Source organism: Pleuronectes platessa, chromosome 1 (assembly GCF_947347685.1).
Source record: "Pleuronectes platessa chromosome 1, fPlePla1.1, whole genome shotgun sequence".
Lineage (NCBI taxonomy): Eukaryota > Metazoa > Chordata > Actinopteri > Pleuronectiformes > Pleuronectidae > Pleuronectes > Pleuronectes platessa.
In genome coordinates this window covers 30717605-30730290 of record NC_070626.1, presented here as the reverse complement: position 1 = coordinate 30730290, position 12686 = coordinate 30717605, and the positions used below count along the sequence as shown (strand labels likewise).

The 12686-nt window shown below is 42.8% G+C and overlaps 1 protein-coding gene across 1 annotated transcript in view; it reads right to left on the bottom strand.

The window, feature by feature from the left end:
- The window catches only part of LOC128442553 (NACHT, LRR and PYD domains-containing protein 12), a 226845-nt gene that overhangs the window by 10698 nt on the left and 203461 nt on the right, over nt 1-12686 (bottom strand). The gene's annotated exons all lie outside the window — the stretch shown is intronic.

The following is a 12686-nucleotide window of genomic DNA, read 5'->3' as shown; positions in this document are numbered from 1 at the left end:
TGAAGACATTTCCTGTTAACTCACATGTCACAGTCACAGGTTGTCATTTTGTCATGATTGATTGTCAGCTTCAAGATGAATGCAGATAATCATCTGAAGTCAGGCAGACTCCAGAGTAAAAAGTTGGCAACTTATATTTTTATAAAGCACATTTATACTGATTAATAATGGAGGCATGAGAAGCACAAGACAAACAGGTTAAAACTAGAAATACTGCCAATTGTTTCCAGACTAATGAGGTCAGAGACCTTTGATCATTGAAATCTAAACAGTTAATCTTTAAGACCAAGTGACAAGAGTTCAAAATGTGAAGGAACTTCCTTACGACAGACTTTGGATATCCTGTTCAAGAGGCCAAAACATGTTTCATGAGGCCACCGTGACCTTCGACCTCCAAAATCTAATCAGTCAACCTGTGAGTCTAAGAGAACATTTGTACCAGATTCAAGGAATGTCCCTCAGGGCGATCTTGAGATATCCAAAGAGAGGGCTGGACGGACAGAACCTGGGCTTCTGGCTACTGGGTGTCACAGTGTATGATGAGTGTGACCCCTGGTTTCTATAAAGAGCGAATGTTCTTCACCTCGTTTAAGAGCTCCTGTTACAAGCAGTGACGTCAACTAAATAAACACTGAGAGAAAGTGGACAGTTTGCAGGTTCACATGTTTGTAGCAGGTCTCTTACTCTGTGTGTGAGGGTCCAGCTTCTTTCCTGAAGTTGTCAGGATGTTCCATGGACCAGTCACTCTTCAGAGACAGACAGCTGGACCCTGGAGACTCTGCTCTCAGTCTCTGGTCCTGACCTCTGCAAACACAAACATGTTTTTATTCAGAACACATCATTCATTGGTTCATTCTATGAGGATTCAGTTTGGAGGTTCACGTGTTTGTAGCAGGTCTCTTACTTTGTGTGTGAGGGTCCAGCTTCTTTCCTGAAGTTGTCAGGATGTTCCATGGACCAGTCACTCTTCAGAGACACACAGCTGAACCCTGGAGACTCTGCTCCGTCCTCTTCCTCCTCATAACCACTCATCTTCAGTCTGAGAGGAAAAACACTGTGAGCTCAAACACACACAATGAAGCCAGGTACATAAACTCAGTGTTTCTTCAAATATAACAGAGTCAACCCTCCTACACTGTTTCCCTGTTGTCACGTAACCTGAGACAGTGGTAGGTTTAATGTGTTGAACTCAGCCAATCACAGCGTCAAGTCAAACTGTTGATTTAATGACAGAAGTTCATCCTGAATCATCTTCTCTCTAAAGTCCACGTGTAGAGTCAGAGACTCAGAGTCTGTGACAGTCAAATAATATGAATGAATAATATTAATGTTGCTGAAAACTCACCAGCCTCAGACTTCACGTCTCCTCCCTCTGCTCGTTGTAGTTAGAACGAGTCTGAACACTTTCACTGGAGGCTGCTCCTCTCTGCATTTACTGGAAATCACGTTTGTGTGTGTGTGTGTGTGTTTGTGTGTGTGTGTGTGTGCTCCTCCCGGTCCCTCCTTACACACTTTAACCCTGATGTCCTGTCTGTGCACGTCTCGTGTTGTGTAGCAGGTTTAAACGTGTGTATCATAAACTCGAGAGCGAATCAAACAAAGTGTCCTAACTCAGTGTTTATTGTTAAAGTGTAAATTGAGAACAGGTCAGAGGAGGAAACAGACCGGTCTCTCTCTCACTCACTCACTCACTCACTCACTCACTCACTCACTCACTCACTGAAGTACAAACCACACAACGGGACTATAAAGCAGGGCCGGCCCTGGCAATGTTGGCGCCCTAGGTGAGATTTCATATTGGCGCCCCCCCAACATACACACCCAAATGTTCATGCATCCCCAAGAACTTTTGGATTGTAAACAGATGCACACACAGTCAGACAAAATTTTAAGCCATGATATATGATAAAAAATATAAAAAGAGTCGCAAATATGCTGTACTGACTGCATATCATGTCATGTCGACAAGAATAAACATAAATGATGTCCACAATCAGGGTGATTCTTACCTCTATATTGTTCTTTCTTCTCCTCCTCTACTTTCCGGTGCTTTCTGTACACTCTTTGTCGTGTTCTTTTATCCCAAATATGAGAAGATCCGGTCTCAGTTTGGTTCAACAAGTTCTTATTTAGAAGCAATGAAAAGTTACAGCAAAGCAATGGGCACCCAGCGCACAGCCCCGGCCCTCTAGCAGCACCGGGGTAATCAAGAGTCGCACCGCACGGACGGTGGTTGTAATATTTTATAACAGTAGGTATAACTTGATTGGTCTAGAATGAAGGGGAGTCTTTCTTGATGGTGGGCAGGCGTAGTACCAGCCTCTTGGTACTGGAATCAGGAAATATGAGCAGGCGCTTCCACTCAGGCCCCTCCTCTGACAGCCGCTGGGCAAAATCTTCACTTCATGACAGCTTTAGTTTTGTGTTTCATAAACAAGCCTTGACTCAGCTGACGCCTTGTGGGTCGGTGTTGTTGTTCATTGGAGTAGAGAATATTGTGTTCCTGCTCTATCGGCTGTATGATCTGTTTGTGTAAACATGTGCATCCTCCAAACAAAACAATGCCTTTCTATCTTCCCTCCTGAAGCTGGGGCAGCTGCTTGTACTCTGTGTGACGTTGACTACAGCTAAGGGAGCTATGCTTTAATAAAGAAAAGTTAGGTATGAGAACAAGTTAAAGTTTAGTGTATCGTATGTCACAGATTTACGGTCTCCACAACAGGCAGCGGCTCTTATCAGACCTTTTATCAAGACAGGTGTGAGACTGACCAGCGATGTGACACACACACACATATTCTAACTAAGATTAACACCAAGCAGCAAAAGTTATTATAAGTCATTGTGTGAAGCCATATATCTAACCCAAACGGCTCCTGCCCCCACCCTCCTGCATTTGTTTAGAGTTCAGTTCTATTGCCATCTACAGAGACACACACACACACACACACACACACACACACACACACACACACACACACACACACACACACACACACACAACAGCGTCCGCCGCAGGATACGCCGGAAGCGGATGAACATGCACGGTTTGACAAAGTGAAACTGACATGAGCTTGTCTTCCAGCACTGAGATCAGATCGGGGGGGGGGGGGGATATCTCAGGAGGAATCTGCCCAGTCACCTGGAAAACCTCACCACGGAAGATTCTGGGAACACAACATGTTCCCACTCACTCAGGATTACAGCCCAGAAAAGATAAAAATGAAGATTTTGCAAATTAGGGTTTTCGTTGAAACCAGATAAGATTGTGGTTCTGAACACCGTCACACAATCTCAAATCCTCAGCAGGACGACAACAGAGCTACACAACTCAACCACGATGCAGTTCAGCCTCGCCTGACTTCATTCAGCCGCTGGTTTTGACTCAGCTTTGCCGTTTTTAGCTGGAAACCAGTAAAAAGAGGGTCAACCAGCACATTTAAAATCCCAACAAACTCTACTGAGACAGACTAGACACCTTTCACTGTAGTGGTTTGTGTAGACATGTTGTAAAGTAAAGGATGATGATGGCACCAGCAGGTAAAAAACTAAACGTGAGGCGTCCTTTTTCTATCACAAGACAAATTTGTATTGTTTTGTAAAATGGTTTTTGAATTGAATAGAAATAACTCAACTAATGCTGATTAATAAAGCATCTTTCATTATCATTTGTGTAACTTCATCATGTTCATGTACTTGCTTTTAATTACATGTTTTATCAACTGGGAAATACTCAGAGCAACAACAGCCACATCAGATTAGTCGCCAGTTTGCCAAATTAAATATTTCCAGTTGAATATAGGAACCGTCAGTGAGAGCATGAAAACGTCAGCGTCTCTGTTTAAACGCAGGATGTTTGAAAGACGTCTAGTTATTGGGGGGGGGGGGGCTATCGGTGTGCTGCTCCTCCTCTCATTCATCCCTGGTGCTCTGCTCACAGGGACAACCTGATCAATTCCACGTTGTTTCTCAATGTGATAACCATCTAATGTGTGTAATTGTTTTCCAGAATGTGTCCACCCTGACGCCTCTGTCTCCAGAGATCATCAGCAGACAGGCCACCATCAATATCGGTAATGAAATCTCTCCAGACCTTCACTGGTCATTTGTGTTATTCCTCCACAAATACATATAAAGCATTGCATTTATATTCTTCTCTTAATATCACACTTTTGTTTATACTTTGTTTTATTTAAATCTAATGATCACTCTCATTGCTGACCTGACCACCGTCCAACACTTTCCACTGTGCCGAGTTCACTTCCAGATGTTGAACTAAAACTAGAATAACAGAAGCACATCTGTGTAAAGCAGCAACACAATAAATATACAAACTGAACTTTACGATGCTTCATCTTACTGTTTATTCACACTTCAGTGTTGTTTTACTTCCTGGTGCCTGTTTCTGACTCTTGATATCTGTAATATTGCATATTTCCCTCATTGCGGGACTAATAAATAATAACTTTATCATCTTATAACAAACTGATGTGTTAAAGGGAGCAGGCTGCTTCACTTTAATAAACTCTGGAGCTCTGGGTCGGATCTCTTCCTCCTCGTCCTCGGTCCTCGTCCCACTCACCTCCCGTTGGAGGTTCAGATGTTGACATGAGGATTGTTCAAGGCTTCGTCTCTCAGGTGAGTGAAGTATCATGAATGATCCGTCTTTAGTTCCCTGCTCACCTCAGAGTCCAAACCAGAGGAAACACATCCAAATAGAAAAAACACACACAAAGATCTATTATTTATTTGTGTGTATTTTTCTTCATTTGCAGTGAGTTGAACTCCACCGTACAGAACACAGCTCAGGTCCTGGGGAAATGACCCGGTGCCCTCGGGGTCTGGAAGTTATTTTACATCATAATTTATTCATTTTTCATTGAGTCACAGGTCAGAATATGATGAAATACGTCCAATCATTCTCTAAAGCAAGTTAACATATTCAATTTTTTTTGCCAGACCGACAGTCAAAACCTCCAAATCACTCATTTCATTTTATAGGGTCACACTAGAAGAAGTTATAAATACTCATAAATAATCTCACATTGAGCAATACACATAAACTATTCAATCTCATCTATTTAATAATATTGTAACTTTGGTTTGTTTATCATAGTATATCGTTTTTTATTCCTGTTAAAAGGTTTTGGTAGTTTTTCCTGATAGTGGTTGAGGAGAGAGGATGTTGCACATTGTACAGATTTTTAAACCCTATGAGGCAAATTGTGATTTGTGAATTTATGATATATAAATTAAATTTGAACCTGATTTGATTACTTACTAACTTTGTTCAAGGCTAATCATGCAAAATGAATATTTCAAACTTTCAAATGATCAAACTGTCACAATTGAGAATTTTTTAGTAGACTCCACTTGACTATATGCTAGGAATCTGTTATATAGGATTTACCGTAAGGTGTCCTTGGGTGTCAAGAAAGGAACCATAATAATAGTATTATTAATGTTTTTATTTTTTTTAAACAAGATCAAGTATCACGTACTAGAAGTACATTAAGTATTATAATTATTTGTTCTTTGACTAAACCTTTTTTTTTACAAATTTTTAAAGATTTCTTTTAATAGATTATTTCTAAAAACTTTGTTGTCAGTTTTGTACTGAAATCAGTTAATTATGCTTTGGCTTATATTATACTTCATATTATCTGTTTTAAACACATATCAAAACTCAGCTTCCGTTTAACATCTAGTGTTTGAGATTGGGTCAAAAGAAACAAACATTCACTCACTGATGTTTTTCATTAATTCATCATCATCATGTGAGCAGCTGTTAATAATCAGTACATGAACGTCTCGGCTGTGATTGGCTGCGAGCCGCCGGTGCCTGACTCTCCACTCGCCCGTTTGAGCAGCAGCTTCTCAGGGGAGGATTTGATTAGTTCAACAGGAAGTGCTCTGCTGGCAGAAGGCTGAGTGTCTTCACATCACTGGACTCTGATGATTCACAAGAATCAGGGACGACCACAGTGTGGATGATGCAACAGGCCTGAATCCTGACTGATCACTGATGTGTGAGAGAGTCCTGGATGAAAACCAACATTTCACTTCCTCAGTGTGGACGTCGGGTGTCACATGAATCTGATGCGACTGAAGATCTCGGCTTTGAGCAGCTGAAACACGATGCTCACCAACAGGATCACACAAGATAACATTAATATTTCATGTATGTGGTTCAGACAATCAATAGATGTGGCTCTTGACGCCGTCCGCTGACGGAGCGTCCACAGGCCGGCGGACGCAGACACTGACGGACGGTGGTGAGAGAGAGAGAGAGAGAGGGGAAGAGGGGGTGAGAGGGGGAGAGGGAGAGAGGGAGAGAGAGATCTAAGTTCAGCAGCTGCAGAGTCGTCCAGATTTTGATTGTCCACCTCCAGCAGTTATTGCACTTCCATAAAGAAGGGATGCTAGCAGGATCTAACGTGAAATGAATGATCAAAATGAAGCTGGAAAGGACTAAATGTCCCCAATTCTGTTCCCTAAAGCTAAAAAACACACAATAAACACCTTGTCCTACTTTTCCCACAATGCACAGTTTTGCTTATCATACAGACCTTTAATGAGGGAAGTCTACCTTAATCTGAGATTTCTTTTTTTTTAATTTTCGTTTCAAGAATAAAGTTAAACTTTCAAAAATACACATGACATTTTATTTGATATATGTTCCACCAATCAAATCCCTTGTGTCAATTGGTGAAATCTACAGAATTTGTCAAAACACACTGTCAGGATCAGTGTGAGGATTTGGATGAAAGTTGACGAGCTTGGTAAATGAAAGACTGGCAGCTCAACATTTCAGTTAAAGTTTATTCTCAAACTTCAATATGTCTGTATAATAAGTACGAATGGGTTAGGGTTAGGCCCCTTAAGCCCATCAGCGTCTCAGAGAACCTCGCGCCTTCAAAATAAAACTCTCTGCTCCAGCTGTTGCTTGGCGTCTCTGGCGTCTTCCCGGGGAAACGGTGAAGTTTTCCAGTCACACCAGAGAGTTGAGCTGTCCCGGTACGCCGGTGTCTCATTTCAATAAACACATTCTTCATGTGAATAAACACTATTGGTAGTGAGGGCCACCTAGTGGTGAAGTTACATATTAGAGCAATCCCTCCGATTCCTTTGGAGCTCTGTCTCCACTCTGCCTCCCAGCAACAAGGCCCAGTCAGAGCCGCTCTACACACAAGCTGCTGCTGCTTCAGCCTCTGGATCCTCAGGACACAGCTCAGCCTCCGTCCACACACACTGTCCTCTTCACACTCTCCACAAAGATCCCTTCAATCTGTTGAGAGAAGAAGACATCAGTGTTTCCAGAGACTCACTTCATCAGCTGTGAGTCAGTGATGCAGCACATCCAGTAGAAAGAGCAGCAGGGACTTCAGTCCTGTTCAGAGGTGGAGCAGCTTCCTCTCTTCATGTTCACGTGTTGGAATGAACACGCTAAGAACTCAGTGTGTGTCCTCTGCATGTCAAAGTGCAGAGTGGACACCTGAGAGGTGGATTTACTGCTGTTACAGGTGAAGACATGTTTCACTGTGTGTTGATGAACATCTGCTTCTGACAAACTGGGACCAGATGAGACAGATGGACCTCAGCAGAGGTTCTGCTCTGTATAAAGAGCTCCTGGTTATGAGGAGAGGCTTCAGTCCCACTGATCTCAGAGCTGTGACAAAGATCCACCTGATCAGTTCTTCTCTGATGAAGTGAGAGGACAAACTGTCTCAGATCAGATGAAGACGACACCGTCTCTGTTCATCGGCTGAGCTGTGGTCCAGTTTCACTTCCTGTTCACATGAAAAGAACAACTGTCGTCTTCACGTTAACTCAATCACATGATCCCAAGCAGCTTGTTGCTCGTCTGATTGGCCCGACTGTGTCTCTGTCAAATCCTGATGTCTGTCCTCATTGTCCTCTCACAGCTTCACTGAGGAAACACTGAGGACTGAACTACAAAGACACTTCAACATGTACAGGAGATCTTTCTGAGATCTGCTCAACTGAACCTGACAAACACAGTCAGGCTAAGTGGTCACATGACGCTGGTTATCAACTCGTTAAGTTAACTCAGGTTTTCCTCAACGAGATCTAAGCATGTACATACAAGGGGCGGGGTCTATTGTGTAAGACCAATCACAGACATGGACAGTTTGACTGACAGCAGAGCCTCATATTTCACAACCAGGATCAAACTGTTCTATAATAAAAATCAGAGGAGAACAAACACATGATCCAGAATAAAAGAAACTCAGTTACAGCTGCTAAATACAGGAAGAACAGCTGGTAAAACATCTGTGATTGTGTGAACGTGTAAGTTACAGCGCCCCCTGGTGGCGTCTGGTAAAGATATATTACGTGACCACGATATAATAACGTGTGTGAAGGAGATAAATAACTCGAGGCCACGAGATCTGAATCTGTTGTTTACTAACAAGACGAGTGGAAGAGAAGAAGAAACGTTTGAGTCCCAGGAGGTGACACACACTGACTCTAAGGACACATACTGACTCTGAGGAAACACACTTTATCTGAATACACACACAATGACTCTGAGGACACACACTGTCTCTGAGGACACACACTGTCTCAATGTCTCTGAGGACACACACTGACTCTGACGACACACACTGACTCACTGACTCTGAGGACACATACTGTCTCTGAGGACACACTGTCTCAATGTCTCCGAGGACACACACTGTCTCACTGACTGAGGACACACACTGACTCACTGACTCTGAGGACACACACTGTCTCACTGACTGACAAAGCACACATACTCACTGTCTCTGAGGACACACACTGACTTAGAGGACATACACTGTATCTGAAGACACAAACAATGACTCTGAGGTCACACGTTGACTCTGAAGACACACACTGTCTCACTGACTCTGAGGACACACACTGTCTCACTGTCTTCGAGGACACACACTGTCTCACTGACTGAGGACACACACTGACTCTGACGACACACACTGACTCACTGTCTCTGAGGACACACACTGTCTCACTGACTGAGGACACACACTGTATCACTGTCTCCGAGGACACACACTGTCTCACTGACTGACAAAGCACACATACTCACTGTCTCTGAGGACACACACTGACTTAGAGGACATACACTGTATCTGAAGACACACACACTGTCTCTGAGGACACACACTGACTCTGAGGACACACAGTGTCTCACTGTCTCTGATGACCAGAGTTGGGCAAGTTACTGAAAATTAGTACTTAGTTACAGTTACTAGTTACTTCTTTTAAAAGTAATTGAATTACTTTACCAGTTACTGTATATCAAAAGTAATTAGTTACTAGGCAAAGTAACTTTTAAGTTACTTCTGTTATTTTATTGTGAAAATGTTTTATTGTGAAAATGTTACATGATTTTATTTTGAAACGGTTCCGGTAGAGTCGCGGACATCCTGTGATGACTACAACGGCGCTACGGAAAAGGTTTATGTTTTTAGCAACCCTCCGAAGAAGCACAATGTCTTACAGTGTCCACGGTTGTTTTAAGGTGTTTCTAAGTTGTTCAAAGTTGTATTAAGGTGTACGGTGTTACAAGGACGGCTCAAATAAACGACCAGAACATCAGTTTAAGTCTCGACCATCTTTCGGGGATCTGCTTCACTTGTTTTCTTCTTTTCTCAAAAGAGAGTAACGCGAGTAACGAACTCATTTAAATTTCGGATATTGTAACTGCGCTACTTGATTTAAAAAAATACTTCGTTACATGCTCGTTACCGCTAAAAGTAGTGGAATTACAGTAACGCGTTACTTTGTAGCGCGTTACTCCCAACACTGCTGATGACACACACTGACTCACTGTCTCTGAGGACACACACTGACTCTGAGGAAACACACTATATCTGAATACACACACAATGACTCTGAGGACACACACTGTCTCACTGACTCTGAGGACACACACTGTCTCTGAGGACACACACTGTCTCACTGACTCTGAGGACACACACTGTCTCTGAGGACACACACTGTCTCACTGACTCTGAGGACACACACTGACTCTGAGGACACACACTGACTCTGAGGACACAGACTGACTCTTAGGACACAGACTGACTCACTGACTCTGAGGACACACACTGTCTCTGAGGACACACACTGACTTAGAGGACATACACTGTATCTGAAGACACACACAATGACTCTGAGGACACACGTTGACTCTGAAGACACACACTGTCTCACTGACTCTGAGGACACACACTGTCTCTGAGGACACACACTGACTCTGAGGACACACACTGTCTCACTGTCTCTGATGAAACACACTGTCTCCCTGACTGAAGACACACACTGACTCACTGTCTCTGAGGACACACACTGACTCTGAGGAAACACACTGTATCTGAATACACACACAATGACTCTGAGGACACACACTGTCTCACTGACTCTGAGGACACACATTGTCTCTGAGGACACACACTGACTCTGAGGACACACACACTGTCTCTGAGGACACACACTGTCTCACTGACTGAGGACAAAGACTGACTCTGAGGACACACATTGTCGCTGAGGACACAGACTGACTCTTAGGACACAGACTGACTCACTGACTCTGAGGACACACACTGTCTCTGAGGACACACACTGTCTCTGACGACACAACTGTCTCACTGACTCCGAGGACACACACTGTCTCTGAGGACACACACTGTCTCACTGTCTCTAAGGACACACACTGACTCTGAGAACACACACTGACGACACACACTGACACTTAGGAAACGCACTGTCTCACTGTCTCTGTTAGAGATCAACTTCCCTTATCCGTCCCTTTAAGGAGAGTGTGCACCACACAACAGTGTAGAGTCACTGTGGTCAGTGGGCGGAGCTTCTATACGGGTTGATCTCCAATTTAACATGTTGCAGGTTAGCTGTTCATCAGAAGTAACCATGGTGATTAACCTCGTTAAGAAGTGGGTGAGCTTCGTAAGACTGAAACCTGATAACCACAAATCCTGCTTGGTAGCACAGACCCTGGATCTGTGATACTGACTGTGTTTAGTAAAATACTGATGAAAGCAGCGTGGACTGACTCCAACCATCTACTGACCTCAGAGTCTCCAGTCGACAGGTTGGACTCTGCTGTAGATCAAGCAGCTCCTTCACTCCTGAGCCCTGCAGGTAGTTGTCACTCAGATCCAGTTCTCTCAGATGAGAGGGGTTTGACCTCAGAGCTGAAGCCAGAGAAGAACAGCTGATCTTTGACAGTCTGCAGCCAATCAACCTGAATAAAGGATAAAACTTAACAGTAAATTAAACTGAGTTCATGTGTAAAAATAACAAATATTCATGTCAGCACAGACTCATAACATGGAAGATAAATATGAAATCAGACATGTTGGACTAAAAACGAGTCCTGATTCAGTAAAAATATATTATTTGGACTCGACCTCTGTCCTGCAGATCAGTTTAGGAAATCCAGAACTAAACTCAGTGTTTTAACAAGTAGCTGAATATTTAAAATGTCACAGAATAATTGATGAATAGATTCATGTTATGTATTAAGAGGAATTATGTTAAATTAGAATTAAATGAGATAGATTTTGTATAAATGATGTATTATAGATATGTGATCTACAAAAGTCAGTCAGTGAACAGGCTGGGTGAGTGACAGATGACTGAGGGACAGTGAGCAGAGCAGAACTGAGACAATTGAAATAAATAATGAACCAATAAGAAAGAAAGTCTGAAAAGTGAAGAAGGATTTAAGGACCTCAGAGTCTCCAGTCGATAGTTTGGACTCTCCAGTCCAGAACATAGCAGCTTCACTCCTGAGTCCTGCAGGTAGTTTCGACTCAGATCCAGTTCTCTCAAATGTGAGGGGTCTGACTTCAGAGCTGAGGCCAGATAAGAACAGCTGATCTCTGACAGACTGCAATCCTCCAACCTGAATAAAGAAATATGAATATTTGACTGTGTCCTCCTTTTGTTATGGATCGTCATCATGTCAACACAGACTCTCAACATGCTGCTGACCTCAGTCCAGTCTGTGACCTGAAGATAAATATCAGATCAGACATGTTGGACCATTGTTTCATTAATCTCCTTCTTCTCTGTGTGTTTGGTCACTGAGCAGGTTTGTGTAATTAAACACTGTTTAAAGTAGTGATGGCTCCTGACAGTCACTTCCTGTTTGTTTCTATACTTATCAACTGTCCAACGTGTTTCAAAAAGACTGGTCTTATTTTGAAAACCTGAGGAGGACGAGTGCTCGGCCTCAGTCCACATGTTATTTACTGACACTTTCTTAGTGATCAGGAACAGGTGAGTGCAGGTGAATGGAGTTGATGAGGTGGACGTGGCTGACAGGCTGGGTGAGTGACAGATGACTGAGGGACAGTGAGCAGAGCAGAGCTGAGACAATTTAAATAAATAATGACCCAATAAGAAAGAAAGTCTGCAGCTCTCCAACCTGAATAAAGGATAAAACTTCTCTGTAATTTAAACTGAGTTCATGTATGAAAATAACACACAAATATTCATGTCAGCAAAGAATCAAAAGATGGGAGAGAAATATGAAATCAGACATGTTGGACTAAAAACGAGTCCTGATTCAGTAAAAATATTTTATTTGGACCCGGTCTCTGTCCTGCAGATCAGTTTAGGAAATCAAGAACTAAACTCAGATGTGTTTTAACAAG